Below are 24249 nucleotides of genomic sequence, written 5' to 3' on the forward strand. Positions count from 1 at the left end.
CTAAGATGTTGTGCTGGCTAACAATCACCTTGATGATTATCAGTCAGGTTTTTGTCCACGTGATGGCACTGATCCCGCCCTCTTATTCACCGGGGATACAGGCCCTGAATCAGCAGACCAGGCACAATGTCCGCTGATCTGTATGCTAAATCTCTCGGAACATTCGATATGGTACACCATGGAGTCTTAATGAATGGATTGCCTCTGTTCTTTAACCAGGGGGCCATTGACTGGCTGCCTTCCTTCCCATCCCGGCGATCCCAAGAGGGGGTTCTCCAGCCATGTTTTTTATAGCTATTTCTGTTGTCCTTTGTGACGTTCCTCAGGACTCACCCATCTCACACTTGCTTTTTATATATTCTCCCCACCCCTTTCACATTGTTAACTTGCCAAACATCGGCTATGGGTCATATGCTTTCTTAGAAGATAAGACCATACCCCAAACGATAGAGGAGTTCATCACTAGGTTACTGTTAAGAATCATATTCTGTTTAAGACTTTTGTCCTATCCAGAAGTGCCTCTGAGGCGCGGCCCCTGTGTACCTTGGAAATTCCATGTACGGCTGCACTTCTCCAGCTCTCTAAGATCAGCTTTTAGGAATCTTACCTCTGTTACTAAAAACATTGTGCCTCCCACAGAAATGATGGTTTCTCTGTATGGGTTGCCAAGCAGTGGAGCATCCTACCTGGGAAAGCAGGCATGTGTCCCTTCATATCAGTTTTAAGGCACGCCTCAAGACTATTCTTTTTTGGGGGGCGAGGGTTAATGGTGGCCTTGCTTGGTGTGGACATGTTATGCTCTGCAGCTGCAAGAGGCAGTTGTTACGCAGTGCCCGCTACTCAAAGCATCCCACACACTCGCATTTGAAGAAGGCCCACATTATTCAGAAAACACACTTGTGTGTTGTGAGTTAATGTTAATGTTAATGTTAAAGGACATTTGTACTGCGCACTATCACCACCGGAGTGGTCCCCTGGTGCTCTGGCGGCTCTGAAAGAGGAAGGGAGGGGAGTTAGTGGGAGGAAGCTGGAAAAGTGCAAGAGAGCAGTGATGTGCTGTTGGCGGCCTCAGCCCAGTGGGTCCATTGGCTGGGCCTGGGGTGTTTGCGGCCGGTAGTCGTCGTGTACTGTTGTGCAAGTATATGTGTGTTTTTGTTTTGTTGTTGCAATGTAGTGAAGTTTGTGCCGTTTGTTGTGCTGTAGTTTTGTGGTTGTGTTTGGTTTGGAGTTTGAGAGATGCATGTGGAGGGCGGAAATTAGAAGATTATAAATTATAAAATTATAAAATTAGGTGCACTTAAAAACGTCAAAGAAATATTGATGGTTTTGTAGTACAATCTTAAAATATGAGATTAAAAAAGACTTGGCTTGAAAGTAGCATATATTGTTTTGTATTTAATTCAAACAGCGTGTACAGATGTATATAGGAATGCTTAAAATACCCTTGCTGCAGACAGCCTTGAATGTATCTCCCTGGCAGCACCACCCACATATATATAATTAAATGCTGTGATTTGAGATCCCAATTAAGCATAAGAATGGCGCATTGCACTACTCTGGGCTTTATAATGATTTCATTACAGTTCCTTCTGCTGGTGAACAATGTGACCAGTCCAAAGCACATTACCGGAGTTTAAATGGTGCAATATCCAATGTTATCTCAGCACGCCTCATGCTGGAGGATGGCTTACTGGCTTGCCTACACTGTGCCAAACACAACATAAGGTAACAGCGTTTGAATGATGCCAGGCACCATTTCATCTACTTGTGCCTCTTGTTGGATAATCAGTGGCAACCATTTGAAGTTTGAGATCAAAGCTTGAAATTGTTGATGTCTAGTGTCCTCCATGTCATCCACCCGCAGTAGTTTGTAAGATGTGGTACTGGCAGTGCAGCCGCATAGCCCATTTGTCATCTGGTGCTGATGAAGTTATTGGCTTGATAATCCCAGACTTTAAGTAAGTTGGCCATAGGATGTAACAAATCCTACATCTACCATCGATGCTTTGTTTTTCAGGTTTAGTATCTTCATTTGCATCCGCTCCAATGCTCCTCTGTGTGTGGTATTTGTGAGGCCAGCTTTCAAGACCCTCATCAGCTCCTGCAGTGTGTGCCCATACTTTGTGAAGTGATGCCCCACTGGTGTTGTTATTTTATGACTCAAGGTGCTATATCGATGTAGGTTCATTCTTTTGCATAGTTCCTAGCATTGCTGACCTGTATATTTTCCTCGCAAGCACTTCTTGTGTTGGATGATGTATAAGGCATTGGGCATTGCACTTTTATGCCCCTTGTTTCTGTGTCGCTGGTTCAATGAGGTTGTTAAGTCAGAGTTCACACTGATACGTTAAAAGGTTCCCCTAACATTGTCCCTGGTTTCTGCTGCAGGTCTTACCTCACTGTCCACCGGTCAGTTGCGCAGCACCATTCCTGCTAATGAACGCATCCTGTTTGCCCTGCTTACTGCTGTTTTCTTTACCCGGATGAAACACCATGCATCCACAATAAGTAGATACAAGGAATGCACATACATTGTGTGGGTCTTATTTGTTATTCATAAAATAATAATAATAATAATGATCATTATAATTATATAGTGATTGGTATAGCGCTTCTTCCATCTTCTAAGTGCTGTAGTAAATGCCCCTATTATTTCCCACTCGTGGTACTCTATGTATCAACCTAGAGGGGATGGTGAATTGCTGAGCAGCCAGAGCATGGCATGAACCCACGAAGGGTGGCATCACGATGTTCCAAAGTTGATTATGTTACTCTTGAGCTATCCTCCTGGCTTGACCTACATTACATCTTCTTCTGGTCAAGAAGAACATTGCTTGTATGCATTCATAGATGCTTCCTTGAAAATGTCTGTCTACTCGTCATCCCTGTTGCAAATTGGCTTTAGGTCCTTAAAGATTCTTTTCAGTTGCGTTAGTGCTGGCTGGTAAGTGACAGGCAAGGGAAATCCTTCTTTAGTTTGCCTGCGTATTCTAGCAGGTTGTCACTGGGCAATGCCCAATAAAATTCCATTTGTATAGTCTCACTGATTGACACTTTTGACGGGAGGATGTAGGGAGTGTATTCCTGTTGGAGCATTTACGTTTGTACTGGATTGCCTGGCTGTCGATAATAGATTGTTTTGTGAGGCCTGAATGGAAACTTGACCTTTGTAGACATCTTTTCCTTTCTGTGGGTTTCTTGCATGCATCTGTTGTTAGATAGCCGCTACTTCCATCACAAATGGTGTTATGCACGAAGTGCACAGTATTCTTGGAAGCCATTTAGAGATTCATGGACTTGTTTAAGAGCAGCTGTGTCTTCTTTTCTGAGGAATTTTGACCCATCCCTTCTTATGGAACCTCTTCTGTTCCTTGATAGTTGAGGGTTATCTCTCTCCAAGTCTGTCCACAGCACCAAAATGTGCATTAGGGCATTGGTGAGGCAATTCTAAAATGCAGAATTTCTACTTCTGGAGCTGTCATTTTGTAGATGTGTCAACTCATTTTATGTACAGAGGAGGGATGGATGGTCCGACATTCTCCTCTAGATATTTCCGATTAAAAGCACAATTCATGGTTGTCTCAATTATGTCTCAATTATGCCATGTACTCCGAGTCGTGAAGCTGAGAAGCAACCCCTTAGCTATTACACTCAGACCAGTTCTGTTTCTCATGGAGGCTAAAATGTTCTACCTTTGTCTTGTCTCTCCATAGTGCATTGTTCCAAATTCTTGCGGATCACCTATGCCCTCTATAATGATCCTCACATTAACAGTAATGTGTTTAGTGATTTCATCCTGCCTATCCATTCATTTACATCATATTGCTGATTATTTTCTGATATTACAGTTTTGAAAACTCATAATAGGCGAGGTGACAGTGGTTGGTACTCTGTTTTTTTGTTGTAAATTCTTAGTTCATTCTCTGACTTATTCTTGGTTACATTTTACCAAGACAACACTTCTTGGTAGAGTGCCATGTGGTACTGAACGTTCTCCATTTGTAGACTATACATCTGACATTGGACTGGTGGAGCCTCACATCCTTGTTATTGATTCATTAACTCTCTTTTCAGACTGATGAGCAGAAATTGTTGATTTTCTGAGGTCCTCTGAGATTTCTTTTTATCAAGGAATAATATATTTCCGAACATCGGCATGGCAGAGAAATATCACAGATGGTTTCTGTTGTTTATATAGAATGGGACCTCCCAAACCCACCCTAGAAGACGATTTCATTATTTAAGCATCTGATTCCAGCTATTCACTTTAATTTGGTTAATAATTCAAGCGGTTTCCTTACACACAGTCTGCTTTGTAATTAATTAATCATTGTTTGGCTAAATGATATATCATTTTGTTTCATAAAACATGCAATTGGTTAATACGAACCATAATAGATATTTAAGAAAAAACGGGTTTTAATTCAAGCAAGTTTGTATGGCAAACAATGCATTTTCAGTAATTATCACTAAGGTTCCTTAACCTTTTTGACATACTAGCTTCTTCAAAACAACATGCATGACATGCAGAGAACAGTGCCCTTTAAGTGTGCAGTCAAAAATATTCATTATCCATAGCTTAGAAACCATAGAGTCCACTGATATTCCTTTATCAAACAATGTAAGCACAGAAGTAAGAGATGGCTTATTACGTTTTCTTCTGGAGGCTCTAGTTGAGACAATGCTTTGGGTTCAAAGTTGTCTCACCAACAGCATAATATCCTCAGAATCCCACTTCTGACACCATATGTTTGCGAATGATGGCACACCCTTTGATCCTCGCTTTGATTGCCCTCCCTGTTCTTCAGCTCATCTCATTTTGTGTACATAGCACTTTCAACAAAATTCCCAACAGAGCATTAACGCATTTAAAGACACAGGCGGATTATAACTAAAGTAACATGTAAGAATCAAAACAGGAGCAGTAGAGAAATTTTGACATTTCAAGGCAAAATATTTTGTAATTGTAAGTGCGGTAAGTGGCGGGCATGTATTTCAATACTTAAGCGTGCTATTGGAAAAATAATGTATTTATGCCTAAGGTAGTTAGGGGACGAGCAGATATAGGAGAGTGGCAGAGCAAAGAGATGGGTAGAGAAATTAGGCATAAATGAAGATTGACAAGAAAATAAAATTCCATGAGCACATTTACAATAAACAAAGCTCAAGACAAAGGTGCAATGGAAGCAATCCAATAGTGATAATATGAGCAGATAAATGGGTGGATAAAAGCAGTTATAAAAGAAGCCTAATAGCAAAGATGAAAACAGAATGAACATTAGAGAGGAATTAAGGAGGAGCATCAAGCAATTGTCTGATTAGATAGTTTAAAAGGTTAGGCACCCACTTCATATACCTTTGTGCTTTTGCGGGTTTGAATTACAGCACATAAGATGAGGTAAATGGTCTTACATAGCACAGTTCTGCCAATAATGTCGGCCTTGCTGCACATGATTATCTAAGTAAAACGGGTGAAGGGGGTGTTAGTCCGATAGGGGGAAGGGCACTTGGAGAAGACCTTTGGTGTTGATGAGTGTAGGTCACAATTACCTGTTACCTGTTACCTGTGTGCCAATATGTTAGCCATAAGGACAGCCCTTTGGTTGCAAAACTTTGATTAAAGTGGTTGCTGATAGTAGATGGAAAGGTTAGGAGTCTGTTCTGTAGACAAGACATGGTGGACAGTCTGATGGGAGTCAGCGAAGCATAAGGTTGCAAGATTTTAATAGTGGGGAGTTAGCTGAGATGGAGACGGCTGGCAGGGTGGGTCTGGTTAGGGTTGTGGCACTTCCTGGGTCTTGATTACTTGGAGTAACTTAGGTGTCATCCAATGTCACGCACCACAGCATCCATAAAACGAGAGGATATCCAATGAATGGTAGACTACCGTGGTTCCTGTCATAAGGAATCATAGTTTTCAATAGGTTTTCAAATTGAAGTTTATAAGGGGGATTTTATTGAGGCGTTATTTATCCCAAATAGCGCATGGTGTTATTAAGGAATGGGAAATGGGTGTGAATGTTCTGCAGTACATTGGGGTGAAAGAAGTGTGCTCTCACAATATAGCATGTTTGCATGATGGGCTGGACCTCCTTTCCGTTTACTAGGGGTGGCATATCATAGGGTGGACAACTGTTGCACAGCTCTTGGTCCATTTCTGTTTCTTCCAGGATGGTTAGTTGAAGAGACATGTCTTAAGTTGTTTTCTGAATGTCAAGTGGCTCACTTCCAGGTGGAAAAGCTTAAGTGGGGTGTTCCAAAATGTTGTGACCAGTGGGGATAATGAGGATCCACCATGTTATTTCTTCAAGTTGGGGTCTAAGACAAGTGCAGCATTGCTAGACCTTAGTGTTCTGGAAGGAGTGTTGTGCTGGAACTTCTTTCTTAAGGCTATCAGTCCACTCCCATGATCTGAGTGATGGGCAATGCACAGTATTTTGAAATTAAACCTTTTCTTGAAGGGCAGTTGGTGGAGAATGCCTAATGCCATTGTGATGTGTGCAAACCTCTTCATCCTGAGAAGTAGTATAACTGCTGTATTTTGGACCCTTTGTAGTTCACGTATGAGGTACTTCAAGAATATGAGATAGAGGCTGTTAGCAATGACCAGTCTAGACAGTACTAGTGATATCACAGCCATGGTTCTGTAGAGTAAGTTAGTCAAGGTAAAATACGGCTTAGAGTGAAGAGTTGGAAAAGGCTGTTCCTGATGAGTGCTATATCCTGAGTTTCAAGTGTGAGGGAATTGTCCATTTAGCTTCCAAGATTCCTTACCGTGGGCCTGAAGTGGAGTTAAAAGTTGCTGGACTGCAGAGCATCAGGTCTTTTTGGGTAGAATTGAGTTTTAGTCTGTTTGCTGTCCTCCATGCTTCCACATGTACAAGGCATATTTTAACATCTGGAGCATTTTGTTGCGAACTGTTCTCATGTCTGTACTCACGTGTCATCTACATAGTGGTAGTAGCTGATGACCGAATATTTGCTGAATTCCATTAGTTGTCATGAAGATATTGAATAGAAGAGATGACAGTGTGGATTTGTTGGAGAACTCCACAGGCTAGTGGCTAGGCTGGAGTTTTGTAGGGTGCCATGATAGCGGCTTCAGTCCTACTCATGAGGAAGGACATGATTCAGCAGAGAGTGGTTCCTTTAACTCCAATGCCTTCCAGTCTTTTTAGAAGGATGAGTGTGCACTCAGCATTTTATATTTCTGAGATTACTAAGGTTACTAAACTGAGTAACACTGAGTTTTTTAATAGAAGTACCCATTACTACAGTACAAATAAGTGTGTGCAGAATCTGTTACAAAACAATGCATAACTTGAAATTATGAAATCTTGGATACAGAGGATATATATATATATAAAAGGGCCGAAGATGACACGCATGTTTGCGAGGGACAGAATGATCAGACAACATATGAAATAAGGAGAATAGAATCATGAAGGTGAAGAGCAGTAAAAACGCTTATTTGGACTGTACTAGAATGTACTTGTAAGGAGTGATATAATATCCAAGACCAAACGGAGGATAAGCAGATATAGAAGCATGAAACTGTTGGGAGAAAGAGTGAAGTTGAAAAAAAATATATCAACATTAACAGCTACAGCAAAGGCAATAATCGGACAGGGGAAAGGTATGTTTGGAAAATACAAAAGGGCCAAATACTGATTCTGATCGGACACCATACAGAAGAGGGATTGGTGGAGAAAATTGACACAGCTATACTCTGTGTGTGGTCAATATAGCGCCCACACATATAGTACGAGCACCCTAAAATATAATAAATAAGCCAAGATGGAGTAAAGGCCGAAACACTAAAGAAAGAGTGAGCGTTCAGAAGAATAGTTTAAAAAAAAAATGTCATACATTATGAACAGGTTGAGAATCAGAAAGCCAATTCAATGTCAAGACCAGAGGCGAGCATTATGCTTCAACTTCTTTCATTCTACTCTTCTGCAGTTTTAACAAATGTAACAAATAAACAGAAAAAGACTTCAATTTACTCATTTTCTTTTTTTTAAACTACATTTTCCTTGTTTCACACTCCTTTCTGTAGTCCATAACACTTCCTGTGCTTGGCCTCTAGCCACTCCCTGTCCTTTGCTCCTCCTCTTCTTTTCCTGATCTTCAGCAAGATAAGTCGATATCTTTACTGTAGAGCACATATAGATCTTAATAATGAGCTAAATGGCATATATTGTTATGTATGATTTGGTATTTGTCATTGTGGGAATCACACACGGTTATTGCATTTTGACTAATAACGTATAACGGCGTGATCGGCATTGTTTATTTATTTAGCCCGTGTGCTGTGCTCAGAGTGTGGCACGAAGACCTGCCACACCAGCACCAGACCTAGTGGGTCCCATGCTTTATTTCAAGCATGATCGGGGTCCCGCTCGGTCGGGCAGGGAGGAGAGCGGAGCTGCCGGAGTGCTGCAATCTCCACCGTTGGGGGGGGCAGAGCATAGCCGCGTCACATATGCGACACAGCTCCTCTGTAGCATGGACCTAGAAGCCACAGCTGCGGGAGACCTTGGTGAAACGCCTCGGCCACCGGCACCAGAATAATAAGGTAAGTAAAGAGGTCAGAGAAAGGAGCCGACTAAGCAGCGATGCATGCTGCATTCAAAGTGCTCAACACGAGTGGCTGAAGGAATACACAGTCTCACACAGTAGAAAGCAGCCAATTGAATTTTGGGGCATACAAAGAAAGCAGTGTACTGCACCAGCAAGCACAACAATAATTAAATGTGGGAAGTACAGCTCGGAGGGCAGGCATAGTTGGTGGTGCAATAGCCACTGAAAAATAAAAATAAATCAACAAAAATATAACAATAATAAAGAAACAAGCCAACTGAGTCCTGTGGATGCTCAATTCAGCCGCATTGGCACACAGCACCTCATGTGATCCTCAAACGACAGACATGTCTGACTATGAGTGGAGTGAGGAGGAGCAGGCACAGAGCGAGCTAGCACTCAGCTTCAAACAGGTGTTTGTTAACTCATTGGTGGAGGCAGTGGCTGAGGGAGTGAGGCCTATTCAGAAGAGACTGGCCTCGCTAAAATCCATACAGGGCCAGAAGCAAAAAAGGTCCAAGATGAGGAAAGAGAGCACGTCTCTTTTGTCTCAGGAGGGTATCTCAGGGGCAGCATGCTCGGCTTGGAAGCAAGATGACATGGAGCACCACAGGTTTGATCCCCGGGTCCGCGCTTAGAAACCTCTGGGTATTAAGCGCATTATAAATAACCTATCAGATCATATCAGAAGGCTGATGCTAGAGACAGCCTTCAGGAGAGTAACAAGACCCAGAAGAGGAAATTCTCTTCTACCCCCCCAGGTCGAGAGTATGGATTTGTTAAGGGTTTCAATCAGGCGATACACTCAGCTCTGGGCCTAGTGTACAGCGCAATGGAAAAACTTATTTGAAATATGGATTCAATTATTTGAAAGATGTACCACTCGCATCACACCCCTTATTTAAGAATACCCCGGGTCATGCTGGACCAGAAATCAGGCTGGTTTGTAAAAGGTATTATTTATTTACTTAGTTAAGATCAAAAACACAATATATATATTAATAGGTAAACAACAATCACCAATGGGGTGACAGAATACAGTATGATGTCTTTAATACACTGGGACTAAGTTATGAGCAAACAAATGCAGCACAGAAAATAATACTTTTGTGTTGGTTTCAGATCAGATAGCACAATGGTTAGAAATTCCCCCTGCAACACTTCTCAACCCCCCAATAGGCAATGCAAAGAGATGGATGGAGAGAGCAGGTATTCAGGAATAGTACAGATCAAACAGTGTCTCACTTACCCCTCCCCCCCTACACAGAAAGAGAAAAACGAAGTGGGCTTTTCAATTGTCAGCATGACTTTTAAAGTGGCTGAGCAAGAACTCTAAATGTGTGGAAAAATGCTTAAATTGTAGTAAATTCCTATGGGAGCCACTTTGAACAGTTGCACACAAGCATAAGCAATGAGTTAGTCAGCAGAAAACATTTGCAATCTTAAAATCCAAGTCATAAGCAGTTTGAATCTATTTTCCACGTGTAAAAAGAAATTCTCAAAACGAAAATTTGCAGCAAACTTTTGTGTGCGTGAGAATCGCAATAACGGGAGAATCGCACTGAGGTGAAATGGATGTTTTGGGTTCTTTGGATAGGTACAGATGTTAGCTACACATAGGAGTTAAAAATGTGTTTCTATCACAAAAACGGAGGGAGTTATGGAGGTTTTAGTAAAGGACGTTTTTGTAAAATAGGCACGAGAATGAAAAGAGGCTTTAGTTTTAAAATCAGAAAATATTGGCTATGGACTAGAGCATCCAAGCTAAGCTACCAGGACGGCACACGTAAGAGTCAGGAGTGATTCGCGACTCAGTCCTGGTTCCTCGCTGTCCATCTTGGAGCGCTAGGCTGGTCACTCAAAGGAAATTAATAGATCACAGTTGACAAATGACTAGGAAAAGGATGCTTTTACAGATGGACAGAATAAGATTTCACTACAGATTTTAACAATATTACTAATTATGGAAGGAAGGATAGCTCGGGGGTTAGGAGGGGACAAGATAATGCACAGAATCAACAGTTTCTAGCTTCCTGTGAATACTTACAAAACAAATGGATTTAAGATTTTGGACCGTCAGGATTCTGGGCCGTCAGAATTCTGGACCGTCAGGATTCTGGACCTGTCAGGGACTGACAGCTGGGCACATCGGACTGGACAGGGTCAGCAAGGCACTCTGGTCACAGCACGGCACAGCACAGCATGGGATCTGCCCTTCTTGGTTCTGAGGATTTTTTTTAATTCAGCAGGCAAGCAGTAACAGCACAGCCCGGCTGTATTATGATGCTTCCCTTAGGCTTTTGGGTTCTATTTTAGAATTTGAGGCCTTGCTGAGAATGTTTCAGCTATGCAATTGGCCTTTGCTTTGCCAAGTTTCTGGAGTCTGGAATAAGGAAGATGTAGATTTCAGCAGCAGGGCGCTCCGCCAGCATCCGGAGAGTGAGTGGATCCGTCTGTCCTTATGTGTGGTCAGCTGTGTCTATTTATGCTATAAAATGACATCATGAAGGGGTTGTGTGTGCAGGCTTATCTAAGCTTGCCCCTTTGAGCTGGGATAGGGTCAATACTTCATCTCCGCCTTGCAATTTGAGTGATTGGCTCAAGCCTGGGTGATGTCAGGTTTTGTGATTTGCTTTACAATCCTCAGAGACCTCCCTTTAGCCATTGGTCTCCAAATCTGATTTTATATTAAATGTACATTTCTACATTGGTCACCTTTATACAAATCACACCTAAAGATGCCATATTTTACATAGCAGCTATTCCTCAAAACCCTGTAGCTGTGGGATCTTGTCTCCCCTTTCTACAGAATTGTGCCCTTTTCGCTATGAACACACTTTTCAATTTTTATGCAAGTTTCCACAAATGTGTGTGTTTAACATGGGAATGAGTGTATAAAGTTTCACAATTCTAGCGGAAATGCAGACCCCATAAACCCACATTTATTGCCATTCCTGTTCAGAACATTTCACACAGTTCTGGCGCCTCTTCACACGTTCAGCCAGAAATTAAATTAACAATTCTGTCATTTTTATATTTTTCACCATTTTGCATAGCAAGTTATAAGTTTTTTAAAATGTGTTCTTTGTTCAGGTTCAGCAACAGATGGTCACTTGGCTCCGCCTCTTTTTGTCTCACTGCAGTCCAGGTGCATGCTCCTCCTGGCTTCTTCCTTCTGGAGGCCATTTACGACACCTTTTCACACTTCCAATTTCCTCGGTTGCAACTCTGTCATTGTTCCTTGCCTCTGTAGACCAGATTCTGTCCCAACCTAGCAATTAGCACCTCCCCGTGAGTTTCTGTTGAGGGGAAGGCCCTCCCTCTGGGAAATGAACCTGCTTTTCAAGTTCTTGCAGCTAAGCCAGGTTTAAATTAATTGTTAAATTCTTTTGGCTTTTCCTTAGCACAAAACAAACTTGTTGCCTCACATAACAGATAGAATTCTCATTCAAGATTTTAACCCTATGGGATCAAAAAACAACTACATTATGGGTTACTATCAGTAACAGGCCTCTTATATGGGAAACATTTGACTTTCAGTTTATAACATGTCAAAGTTTCATCAGGAAGGCCCCTGACAGCTGTCATCACAGGTAGCCCTCTGCTGCACAGAGATTTTTTTACATATCCACAGGCAGGCCACTTTTGCTGTGAAGATCTCTTTATGCTCTTAGCCTTTCAGGACCTTGTAAGTTCACAATGATTCCTTAAACTAAGTGAATTGTAGCACCCAGCGAGAATTTGGGATATTTGGAAGGTGTTCTGTACCGCAATTCTGAAGTTTCAGCAACAAAGAAAAGGTGATTTAAAGCAATATTGGAGTTTCATTTAGCAAAGCACTGCTTTTTCCTTCTGCTCTCCACTTTCAATTGTTGTGGAGCCCAGTGACACATTTCAGTAGTGAGAGCTCTGTTCCACCACTGACAACATGCGCGGCAGATTGGGCAGCCATCTTTTTGTGTGTTGAAAAGCGCGATTTTCAGGGGTTTTGGCATGCACAAGGGTTTTGCGGCCATTTTGCTGTTTCTGGCATCACCATAACAGAGTAATGCAGCATAGCAGAGCAAAAGTGGGTCAATACATCCCACAGGGTAGAGAGACAGACCCCTGAGGCAGCTGGCACCTTTGACAAATTAAAAGACGATTTTCTGCAAAGGGCAGCAGTGCCAGGCCTCCTGACCCACACACCAGGGTAAGAGAATATGGGTGATTGCGACACTGTCTCAGAGGATGAGTCACCAGAGGCTATGTCTTCCTTGCAGGAGGAAGATGGTATGCCTAAAGAGGAGTGGGTAGTGCCCTCAGGTGGCAAAAGAGCCAGCAAAGAGAAATATCTGGAGGTGGTGGATTCCGAGATGGCAGACATGTTCAATCCGGCAAACATCAGAAACCCCAGATCCTCAGATTGGCAGCCAAAATACATGGCTCAAAGGATTTGGAAGGCATTGGATAAAGACACCAGGTTAGGAATGAAGGCGGAATGCCCACCCCAGACCTGGCATGCAAAGTGGCTGAAGCACCAGAGCTGGACACTAATATGCTTGCATTTGTAACAAACACAGCAAAAGACCTCTGAAAGGATATGGACAGGTCTTGGAAAAGCTTCCAGTAGAAGGTACTGGATCTCACCAGACCGTTAGCTAAGATTATGTACCTGGCAGAGCGAGCCACTGTCGCTGTGGAAGAGATTGAAGCAGAGACCCTAGCCAGTTGGGTCCAATGAACAGTTTGTCTTCTGGGAAATGCTAATTGTGCAATCTCTTCAGAGAAGAGGAGATGATTCCTCTTGAAGATCGACACAAAGCTGAATTGTCTCACAAAGTAAGTGGCAGGAGAAGCTGCACAAGGGTTTCTCTTCAGAGATGCTTTTGATAAAGAGATGGTAAGTTTTGTAAGGACATACACCTCTCTAGAAAAAGCTCAAGCCTCAATAAGGAAGATGTTCTGGGCAGAGTTATTGCCGGGACCAGCTGCTATAGGGGTTGAGCAGCCAGTCGTTTTGTGACTTCCAGAAGACCCCAGGGTGCCAGAGCCCACTACTGGGAATCAACTCAATCGAGGCAGCAAGATTCCTTCTTCCAAACTAGAGGGAAATTCCCCAGAGGCTGCAGAAACATGGGAGATGGGAGAGCGCAATGATCAGGCACAGGTGAGACCCGTAACCTATTCCCCAGTAAGGGGGGAGAACTTTGCAATTTTGGCAGAACTAGCGCATGCTTTCCAGCAATGCTTGGGTGCTCCAGATGACCAGTTGGCTACAGCTACAGTTTATCCAACACCCAATACAAGTAACGACCCAGAGTCGCATGCACACATCACAAGCAGAAACACTATAATCAGACACAATTTTGGCTTAATCTCACTTGAGACAAAAATAATTTGAAAACAAATGTCTGTGTATGCCAAGCTGCTTTATCCTCCTGTTAGATCTTTATATGTCAATCTAGCAGAAATGTACAAATCATGCTTTATTTGTTCGATCAATAATTTTTGACAGAATGGAAGATGTTCTGCATTCTATTGAATCATCCAAAAACAAGCTTAAGAGCGTTCCACTTTTGGTTAGAAGGAAACCTTTTTAGATGGATTGGGGTACGACTTTAAGGCGTATGTCTCAGGTTCTGTGATTACTTCCCTTTCTAGGTCCTCACCTGAGGTTTCTAGATCTTCTTCAGGTTCCTCAATAGCTTCTTCATTCTTTTTCTTTCTTGATTCTACCTTCTTTCCTTTCTTCTTTAAGGGCGGGCTCCCCCAGAGGCCACTGTGCCTTAGTTGCTGTTTGCCAGGCAATAGGGGACTCCGGAGTACAGCACACACCGTGAAAGAAGTCAAGGTAAGTATGGGATGAAAAGGAACCCAGCGTGAAACAGAGTTAGCAGAGGAAAGCACGGCAGTACTCTCCTCACAATGGAGTAGATGTGTTGTGTAACACAGTACACGAAGAGAGTGTAAAGAGGCAGATTCCTAAGTAGCAGAATGCAGCAATGTGATAGCTGCAGGAGCCACGGACGGCAAGGCTGGAAACAGTGTGGCGGCTTTCAAGTAGAATCTAAAGCCGTGGGCGGCACAGAGGAGAGGCAGTGAAGCCGAGGAGCGGCAAAGCTGCAACAAGCGAATCTGCGGGCGGCTAACAAGAGGGAGAGCTGCGGGCTGCAACAAGGAGAGGCAGCGATGCAGAGGAGCGGTAAAGCTGCAACAAGCGAAGCCGCGGAGGTGGCAACCGCTGAGAGATAATAAGTAGCGCAACACGAACTGAAGCAAAGGGGACACGGGGGGGAAACAAGGATAGAAGCGAACAACTAGCGTCTTACCCAGGAAAGGAAGAGGGTTGCAACGCCTCAAGCCGTCGCCTGCTTCCTTGTTTATTCATGCGGTGGCCATGTTGGCCTGAGAACTAGAACGCGGATGCACGTGCTGGGAAATTCAATGGAGTCTCCACTTGCTCCATAACTTCCAACTCTGCCGCATGACAGTATGGGATCTTATAAACTTTATAAAGAATATTATATTATACCAAGGGAAAGAAACCATCTTTCCCCTTATTTGTCCTTGTTCCCTGATTCTAAGGCTTGGATGTCTTACATGTGTTTCAAATGTAACCAGTTCCCTACTTTAGAGGTTATGGGTCGATGTTTGGGGATGTCTCCAGAAGATTGTTTATGTCGATTGTGTGGGAAGGCAGAGACATTTGAGACTATTAAGCGCTTCACACTTTATTGCGAAAAAAAAATTCTGACTTGTGTTTTTTGCACTTTAATGTTTTTATAAAGTCGACTTTTACTGATGCAGATAGCACTTTTTGGTATCGGCTAATGGAGGGATACAGTACATAATTGGTATTATCAATGCTCTAAGAACAGAGCAATCTTAATGGGTCTTCTGAAAACATCTTAAGACTTTCCTATCCTCACATGGCCTGTCATTGGTCTGATGTATTAACCAGAGTCTTTGCTTTTAACTGGTCTTGCTTTCTTATTTGTGCTTCTGTCTTCAATCTGTAACCCGCATTTATTTGTCTAAACCTGTAACCAGCGCCTTGATGTCTCTGGGCTTAGAGTGCTTTATAAATGCATAAATAAAATAAATTGCTTCGATTTGTAGACAAAGTATTGCATTTTTTAAAGTAACTTTATTAATTCTTATATTGATTGATAATGTTGTTGGAATTACGTATTGCTGTGTTATTTATTGTAGTTTATTAATTTGTGCACGGTTTGAGTAATAAACCATATCACAATAAAACACATTTTAAAAAGGGATATGAACTGAGCCAACGGGAAGAGCTTTATTTGCATGGATCTTGGACGCGTGAAAATTGGGGAGCTCCCCTGCCACAATGCACCAGCGGAATACCTTTGCCTGTGCAGTGGTAGTTACCTCGTCAGTTGTTTTTTAACATACTGAAATGTCACCTTTTGGCCACTTGGCAGCATGGACCCTTCCGTTACAGCTACCCCTGCATGCTATTTATGGAGCAAATCAGTGTGATGGCTAGTGTTGCACCAAATGAGCATTCCACGCAGTTTGCCCATTACTACATTAAATGTGATCATCTTCTGAGATGCATGTTATGATGATTTATACCGTGCACCGCTGCCATTTACACGGTCTCCAGGCACTCTTGGTGAATTACAAGACAGGTATAAATGCCAACATGCGCCATGCAGATACTCATCCTGCTTTCTGCTTTTTCTTTACATTGTGGAACTTGTAGTCCCGTAATAGCAAAACTACAAGTCCCAGGTTGAAAAGAATAAACTAGGACTGGGTGAGCATTTCCCGTAAATAACGTAGGGCGTGTCAGCAAGCATGATGACATTGGCCCTCATTCCGAGGTTGGTGCTAGTCATGGCGCTATTAGCACCATGACTAGCAGCAATACCGGTACCGTCACCGACGTGGTGGTATGGGGACTTACCGGTCCATTCTGCCCTTTGCGGGACCAGTAAATCCCCCTTTGAAATGCCATTCCCAATTCCCATTTGAGCCCCCATAGGGCTCAATGGGAAGGGGGAAGGCGGCAATAACGGTACCGCAAATTGCGGTACCGTTATTGACCCCGGTATCCCTTTGCGGGTCCCCTCCTTAACGCCAGCTAAAACCAGGCGTTAAGGAAGGACCCGCAAAGGGACCTCGGAATAGGGCGCAAAGGGATTACCGGCACCGGTGTCATTACGGTACCCAGTATCCCTTTGGGCCCAGCTTGTAATGCGGGCCATTGAGAGGAAAGGGACTGCGTAATCATTCTTTTCTTTACAATGATATTTGTTGCTTCAGAAAAATACCAGAGAAGGGCCCGCCCGGAAGTACATCTGCCTCTGGCTCTTTGCTCACTTAGTGAGGAAGTGTTAACGATTGGGATTCTTACTGTTTTTTCCTAACTTTTTTCTTTGCGCATAACTCCCACTGTAGTCCCCGTTCTTACCTTATCGGAGACAAACAGGAAGAAACAGCTTTAAAAAAAACATACACATTTCGCAGCCAGCCTGTTTGTTGATGCCTCCGTCATGCGTTTCCGGTTGCTCAGAATGACTCGCCGTCTGGCTCACTTCCGCCTGCTTTCCCATTTCACTTTTCAAGTGAACTCTGCTCCACAGCTGGACGGATTTTCAATCTGTTATGCGCATTTCCCTGACTATAGCTGTTTCATCAACGGGGGCCATTTTCTGAGGGAAAAATCGGAACTGATACGCGTTTTCCATCGATAGATTCGTGAATGAAGGTGCAGTCTTGTGCAACCACGAGGTGTCTCCTAAAAAAAAGCAGCGGTTTAGCTAACCTCGTTGGTTCGGAACATGTGGAGACCTATGGCTGTAATGCCAAAGTCGTGATATCTGCAATCGCTGCTCATTTTTTGACTGACTGGCTTCATAACAGACCTGGGGCCAGATTAAAGAAACGTTGCACGGGTGCAAGTGCAAAGTTGCACAGTATAAGCCCTAGAGCAAAGATTGCCTTATTTTTTAAAAACACTGGGAAATGTTAGCAAACCATTGCACCATGACAAGTGAAGTTTGGCATGGTATAAGCACCAGGGCACAAATTGTCCTAGTGCCAAACTTTGCAGTGGTGCAAAAATGCAGCAAAAAAGTATCTTTTTTGAACTAGGTCAAATTTTGCCCTGGTGCTTATACCATGCCAAACTGCACTTGTCATGGTGCAGTCGTTTTCTAATGTGTTCCAGTGTTTTTAGAAATATGGCAAACTTTGCCCTAGTGCTAATACTGTGCAATTTAGCACTTGCACCAGTGCAAATTTTCTCCAATCTGGCCCCTAGTTCCCCTCGTGGGCGGAATCGGCGTGTGGAGGACAGGGCAAAGTTGAACAGTAATGCCAGCCTGAGGGCGTGTGACCAGATGTCTCCGCAGATACAGTGAGATGTCTGCTCAGTTCCTCCCCTAACTGGATTCTGCAAAAGGGCCTGGGCCGTGGCCGTGCCCTAACAGGCAGCAGTCAGGTAAGGTCATTGTTGCCTCGTCATTTAATTGCAGGGCTGACCCCCGGCTAGACACCCTTTTCACTAGAGATCGGGGGGGGGGGGGGGGGGGGGGGGGATGGATGATCATAATAACCCTCACACCCAGGGTGCGAGGGTGATGATCCCTGCATCTCTAATGAAAGGGGGTGTCTGGAAGTCGGGGGAGGCGGGAAGCAACACAATGAAAAGGCGAGGTTTTTTTTGTAAAGCTTGAAGCTCTCCCTAACACGTGAACGCATCAGGCTGTAGGAAAAAAGCCTTGCCTTTTCATTGTGTCGTCGACCCCCTGCCAGACACCCCTTTCATTAGAGATGCAGGGGGCAATCACCCCTTTATCTCTAATGGAAGGGGTGTCTCCCAAGGGGGTCAGCACGGCCACACAAAGAAAAGGTGAGGCTTTTTTTTCTAAAGCATGAAGGTCTCGATTACACGCTAAAGTTTCAGGCTTTAGGAAAAAAAGCCTTAGCTTCTAGGAGCCTGGTAGGCTGGGACGTTATTAGGGGAACTTAGGGAGCCCCAGCAGGGCCCTGCCTCGGACCCAATTTTCAGATCCTGCTGGGGCTCTGACCGGTTAGTCCCGGCCCACTTAAAGCCCAGGCCATCTCCTTTAAAACAGAGGGTGGATAACTGATCAATGTTAAAACTAGTGGCTTGAGGGTGCGATGGAGAAACATAAATCAGAGATAGAGGCAGGGGACATACATAGATAAAAGGGCCTATAGCCGAACTTGCACAAAATATACATATATACATCATTATGCAAATCTGTGTGACACTATATGGAGGGATAGGCAGGAGTCAGCTATTGGGCAATGTTGTGAGGGTGGGAGGTGCCCCTTCCCTGGCTTACAGGTGGAGCATCAATATGGTAAACAAACCCACTAATCTGGATGAGTAATTCAATGGCTCCCAGCACATCGAATTGATATGAAAACAAGTTTTGGAGAGTGCCAAAAGCAGCACCCACTGGTCCTGTGACAGCTTTAAGTGCATAGAACACGGTCAAGCTGGTCCACAGGTGTGATGTTGCCTAATAGTACCCACGAGCAGTGGATCCAAGTGAACTATTACCACCACCTAAGTTATATGTTGGGGACCTGATTCTTATTAAAAATGTCATCCCGAAGTGGCATGAACCTCGATTCAATGGCCCATTCCTTGTAGAAGAAGTTTCCCCTCTGCATTTAAAGTTTCGGGAAGACGAGCTTGGCTGCATCTGAGTGATGTGAAGATTTATAAAGGTGAGACCCTCCCACCGTTGCTGATCTGGAAGCAAGACAAGAAGAAGAATTTCCACGTGTCCAGACTCGATCAATGACTAAGAAGAAGGACGATAAAGCAACAAGTGATTAGCGCGTATTTATTTGGACTGGAATTCAATAGACACTCCTTATATATTTTAGCAGGAAGTGCAAAGACTTGTGGAGAAATTCCAGAGGCTGAAATAAACTTTTAGAAATATATTGAAACAGTGAATACTTCATTAATACTATGCCTAAACGTCAGTTCTTGATCAAAAATTGGAACACAGATAAGTACCCAGATTCATTTTGTGGAGAATATCTGTTTTAAATTATAAAAATACATGATACCTGCCAATAGTGACGTTCATCGGCTTGTGGTAGCTGTTTTTGTGTTCATACTTCAATCTAACCCTGCTCTTGTTAGGAGAGACGTTGACATTCACACTTTTTTACAGGATCCTAAAAACTGTCCAGTGATAAGATGACTCCTCCTTGCTATAATTGAACAGATTATACAGTTATAAATGTACAAGAACTCAATGATTGTATTAAAAATGATTAATGAAGAAGACATGATGATTGAGAGAGCACGAGTTCAGCAAGCAGTGGGATGGCAAGACAAAGGGTTTTTCCAGATTTCTATGCATAACATGTATATTTGTATGATTGTTCACTTTATCATTTTGTATCTTACCTTTCACAGTCTCTATTATCCTAATGGTCCCACTGAAAAAAGAGCTCCTATGATTTTCCCCACTATTAGTATGAAAAATGACAATTTCTTTGATCTCTATGAGAATGTTAGGAGACATAAAAGAGATGCAGAGGAAGATAATGAAGGGATAAATACCTATCTAGATAATTCAGCTCACCTGGGGAATTACATGTGGTATCAGCACATCAAAAAGGTGGGGGAAAAAGCATCTGATGAGAATTGCTAAGTCTGCTCTCTCATCCCCTATGCCATGAATACAGTAAAAACTTTAATTTCAAAGGAGGTATCAGCATAGGATGCGAAATGCCTCAGCTATCTTGCAGCATGTGCAACTTTGGGACAGTTCCAAGGAAGATGGACAATCTTGCGATGGAGATCGAGACAGTTGTTTCAATGCAAGGATGACTATATCAAGACCACACGAATGGAGAAGGAGCCTGGATGAACAGACAAAATGCTTGTGTATCCTGCTGCAGGACAGGATGAGGGGATGGTTGAAGAAATGAAGAGAATTAACTGTTCTGATAGGATGGAAATGGCAGGAACAACTGGATGTTGGGAACAATCACCACTGTTGATCTATGGACGAGTGCATACGAAGACGGGATGGGAAGATGGAATGATGTCCTCTGCAGCTCATCTGCTGAAAACTGAATACGTACAAGAAGTGCAGAGAGTGAATGATGGGTGCTTAAAGTCATGGGCCAAGCATGCCAAGTTATTGACATGGGTAGAAGACGAAACAGGCCCAGTAGTTGTAATCCCATTGGTTAATGCAACAAGATGTTTCTGTCTTGGAAAGAACCACGTGGGACATAATAAAGGATGCAAAACCACATTTGACGTCGCCGGAATGAGAAAAGGGACAGTTGTCCTTATCGATCAATATTGATCTTATGGATCTAGAGCCTATATGAAGTTGCCCAGGAATTGGGGCGGAGTGTGTTGCTTGGTGTTCATCCTTGTTGCAGCATTAGTGATACCTCAGAGCGACCTAAACATTGATGAATTCCCAAAAGTGGATGACCATTTGAGAAAAAGAAGATGGCTTGAACTCCGACGGACGAAAAGAGAGAATTATTTCTCAGCCAAATCAATAACAGCATATGAAACCATTCCTGAAGAACACAAGTTGTTCAGCAAGACTACTATGATAATGACAGCAATATTTATGCCTGGAATTCAAACAGTGGCAAATGCCAAATGGCTACAAATCACCAGATGGGAGCTTCTGCAGACAATCATTGCTACCATAAAGGGATTCAACGACGTTAAAGAAGAGCTGAGGGCCATACTATTGATGACCCACCAGAATAGCTGTGTCCTGGATATGATCACAGCAATAGAAGAAGGAGTTTGCTCCAAAATTGGGCCATCATGTTGCACATTTTTACCTTATCACGATGGCGAGAATGGGACCATGGCGGACGCCATATCAATGCTGACAGACCTGCGTACCAAAATGGAAGAAGAGAAAAATGTCATTGAAGGTGATAGTTGGTTTACCTCCTTGATTTCATGGATTCCTCATTGGTTGGTGGATTTATTCGAGGTTCTTGGAGCAATACTGGTGCTAATAATGTTTGGATTCTGTATAGTCAGGATAATAATTGCCCAATGCAAGAAAACGGTGAGGAAAGCAGTAGGAATGAAGATCATGATTGATGCCAAAGATTAATCAAAATCCAATGAGCTGACTGATGAAGCTGCCAGAGAATGCATAAAGGTTAGCATGGTAGCACCTGAGGGAACGAAGTTCTTGTATCCAAAGAATCATAAGAAATATGTGGGACGATGGGTCGATTGTACCCTGAATGGACAATGTAATTATATGACCTGGAGTGTAGATGAACAAACATGTTAAATCAGCGGGCACCCTGAGTGGGGTGATGAAAATATGGACACCTAAGAAACATTTCTTCAAGAGAAAACAACAAGTTACAGAAATACTTGAGGAGGTGGTTGAAGATTCGACCAGAGGGGGGAATGTAGAGGAGCAGCTGTATACATCTGCAGGAGACACCGCCCTATTCCTCCCTTATATCGGAGGCATGAGACTGTTCTGTGTTTGACACCAGCCGTTGTTCCAATACCACAGAGTGGGCCTCATTACGACTCAGGCGGTAAGGGGTTTACGGCGGCGTAAACAGCGCCGACCCTTACCGCCTGATTCCGAGGTCCCTTAGCGCCATGGAGGTTTTAACACCTGCTTTTAGGAATATGAAAAAGGTCAAAGAAAAGAAGCTAGTGATGTCATAAAAAGTATGCATGACGCCCCGAGTTACTGACTGAAGAAAATGTATAGATCCTAAAGAAACTAAAGACGAAGTAAAAGAATCAAGTTAAATACAAAGGAAGAAGATTACACATGCACAAAGTGCTGCAGGAAATCAACCGTTCAATAAATGTACAGATGCTGAAACACAAGGTGGACTTAGTCATCATAGAAGCTGGCTATAAGTAGTGAATAGAACGCAGGGGAAGCCACCATTATATAGAAATATAGAAAACTGGACATTGGTATCATGACTTTAGTAAGCCAGGACCCATGAAGTGGGAAGGGAAAACTGTGTTGCAGCAAGAATAAGCTGAATCGTGGAGCTGCATGGCGAGGTTGCCTGGCCTAGAGTGAAGACTGAAGCAGCCAAGGTCAGCTATCTATTCTGGAAAGGAGTAAACATGCGTAGGATGAATCTTCCCTTGTTAAGGTGCAAAGAGAGAACACCAAGGGTGCCAAGCTTAATTCATTTATAGTATTTAAAACCTGTAAAATGGACCAAATCGTGGTCACCTGTCACATGAGCCAAGGATGAAAATAGAGTTTGAACTTGGAGTCCCAGACACGATAGTGAGTGTTCTCACTCCTGTGCATTCTCAAAGACAAGGATACTTTGCAAGGTCAAGTACAAAGACAATTGTCATGGCAGAAGGCATGGGCTATGAGAGATGCTGGGCTAATTGGGTGGTGGGGTAGTGTCATGCCCCATCTCCTTGCACCTGGGTCTGGGCTTACGTGCTGCTAAGTGGACTGAATGTTCCAGGCATGCCACAGGCATGTCAACCAATTATATTAGTCCATATAACAAAGGACCTTATAGTTTGAAGATCAATGAGACACTGTGTATCTAATGTTTCTGAAGATGACATGTTTTAGAGGTAGGCATGTGTTGTCCACCTGATAGTGGACAGCCAATCACAATCCTAGCTCCTATAGAAAAGTATACTTAGATGTTTCCCTTAACCAATCTCGACCCTTGATAGGATTTTTTATTATTTCCATGTAGTATGATGTCACCTCTGACGTGTCTTTGTTATAAGAATCATATTTTGTGCAAAGATCATTCAGAGACTGAGCGTACGTCCGTTGATGTTCGTTGTAACCTCCCTGTTTCAGATAATAAAACAGTACTTTGCCATCTTCCTGAGTTGGCTCTGTTATTAGGACTCAGAATTATTTTGTACAATCCCATCCATTACATAGGCATGTTCCTAAAGGGCCCTATCAGTTTGAGTTTTTCAGCGGTCTTGCAACTCACGAGAGTCTCCATTCCTACATTGACCACATATATACGGGTCCTTCAGGTGGTACTGTTGTGGGTCAGATCTGACCAGAAGGATCCTACTACGGGCTCCGGCTTTTTGCAGCCATATGCAATAGTTGCACTTTCTTGTTCTGGAGCTGGGGCAAAGGTTTCAATTCCTTGAATTTTGCCAGTGGCATCACGCATACTGTCACTCCAGTGTCTATCACTACCTTTGTGGGATTCCGTCAGCCTGGATCAAACAGTTTGGCTTGTTGGTTTTCCTCTTCTTTTGAGTTCTATGATCTGGCTTAATGGTTGAGATCAAGTGGTGCGTTTCTTGGGCCGGTGTCCTGGCCTTTCAGGGTATGACTCTTCTTGTGATGAAGTTGTTGATTGGCAGTCTACTCATGGCCATTTCCATTACTGCAACCTTCTCATCAGTGCGTTCTCTTTGCAGACCCATTTCCAGGATCTGCTCTATTGGTAGGTTCTTTTCTGATGTGATGGCTCTCTGCAATTTCTCAGAGGATATCCAATGAATGATTTGCTGGCGTACTGCAAATTCCTAATCTGGGCACTCACACCCCAGGCCCATCTCTCTGATGCGGGTGTGAAAATAACAAATGTTCTCCCCAGGTCTCTGCCGGGCCGTGCTCAACTAGAAGTATTTATAATATGGGTTTGATTGTAGTTTTAATTTTCCAT

This window comes from Ambystoma mexicanum, chromosome 14 (genome assembly GCF_040938575.1).
Source record: "Ambystoma mexicanum isolate Mex_15411 chromosome 14, UKY_AmexF1_1, whole genome shotgun sequence".
NCBI lineage: Eukaryota > Metazoa > Chordata > Amphibia > Caudata > Ambystomatidae > Ambystoma > Ambystoma mexicanum.